This window comes from Pseudonaja textilis, chromosome 9 (assembly GCF_049901715.1).
Source record: "Pseudonaja textilis isolate UNSWEBS1 chromosome 9, rPseTex1.2, whole genome shotgun sequence".
Taxonomy (NCBI): Eukaryota; Metazoa; Chordata; class Lepidosauria; order Squamata; family Elapidae; genus Pseudonaja; species Pseudonaja textilis.
In genome coordinates, this window is record NC_141998.1 from 13556092 (window position 1) to 13557935 (window position 1844).

The following is a 1844-nucleotide window of genomic DNA, read 5'->3' on the forward strand; positions in this document are numbered from 1 at the left end:
AAGGTTGCAGAAGAGGATCACATTACCCCGGGATACTGTGACTGTCATAAAGACGAGTCAGTTGCCAAGCGTCTGAATTTTGATCACATGACCATGGCGATGCAGCAACTGTCATAAGTGTGAAAATCTCATAAATTACGTTTTCAGTGCTGTTATATCTTTGGACGGTCACTAAATGAGCTGTTATAAGTCAAGGACTACCTTTGTTTGACTACCTTAAACAAAGTGGCAAGGTTGCTCCACCCACCTACAGCCTCTATTCTTCATCTCATGAATATTTCTCTTTTTCTTATCCCAGTTGGGGCCACTGGAAGGGGGTCCAGGGTCTTCCTGAGTAATTATGCTAGAGACTGGTGCATTGCAGCATCTGAAAGAATAATCTTTTAAAAATTAAATCGGGAGAGAAAAAGAATCTGGTGGGCCCTAAGAGAGTATATGTGTTACCCAGAGGCCACCAAGTTGCTTAATTTAACTTCAGCAAATCAGCAAAGACGCAGATGGTTTGGAACTGTAGGAGAATTTATTTTATTTTATTTTATTTTATTTTGTGAAGCAATTATAAGATAACAGGTATAAGTATAAACATAGTTATGAATACAAGAAATGGATACATATAAGGAAAAAAAATAGGACAGGGACGATAGGCACCTTGGTGTGCTTGTGCACACCCCCTAAAAAGAGCAACTTGTGTTGCTCTTTTTCTCAGTTCAGTCTTAGATAATTTTCAAAAGCAACTAAGACTATTAAGATTGCACTACAGTTTTTTAATCACAATTGTACAGTCAATGTCAGATAAACGGAATTTGAAATGTATACAGACATTTTTTTAAGATGATAAAACAATTGTGGTAGGTGGCATGTTGAGCCATACAATTCATTAGTCCCATTAAGCACATTCAGGGCTTTAGAGTATAATAAAACAACAAAATATATTGCTACTACAACAAATCACAAATGATTTCAAAATAAGAAATAAGCAACAAAGCAATTTATATGGAAAGCAGAGCCAGACCGCAGAGTTGAGACATTTTAAATAGCTAGCACAATTTAAGTAGCTGGAAAAGTAGGTTTTAACTACTATAATCCTCGTTTAGTGCTCATGATTGGGAAACACAACTGGTTGTTAAGAAAGGCCCTCTACACTGTGTTTATGATCTTTCTTCAGCTTCCCTTTGCTTGATAGACCTGAGGTCATAAGTGTGAGATTGGTTGTAAAGTTATTTTTTTAACACCATAAAACTACAAACAGTCACTAAATAAGGCAATTTGCTAAATGAGGATTACCTTTTCTCCAAAAACAAAGAAGATGCTAAACAGGCCTCTCTTAGGAGTGTGTGAGTACAGAGGAATCAATACTGCCTAGGTATTGTCAAAATATATCCATCAGTCTATATTTAAACATACTACAGATCCTGACTGAAGCAGGGAGAGAAGAAATGAATCTGATAGAATCAGCTACAAAGCATCTCCAGAAATCACAAGACAAAATAGGAATCAGAAATTAAGGAGCATTCCCTAAAAACAGATAACAGCAGAATCACCAATTGAAATTTGTGGACGAATAAGAACAGAGTTCCGTTATCTACTCTTAACAAAGAACAACTGGGTTTACACTATGGAGTTCTGGGTTGTTTAACAGTGAGTTAAATAAACCTCAATTGCATTTATTCACACATCTTAAGAGATGAACATGGTTTAAAGATTACAATGCATTCTTTTGAACAAATTTAAATTGAAGTAGTATAACAGGGCTGTCAAACTCCCAGCCCATGGGCCAGATGCATCATGCGCTGGCCACACCCATGCCCAGCGTAGCAAAGGGAGAATAGTCCCAATATGCCGCC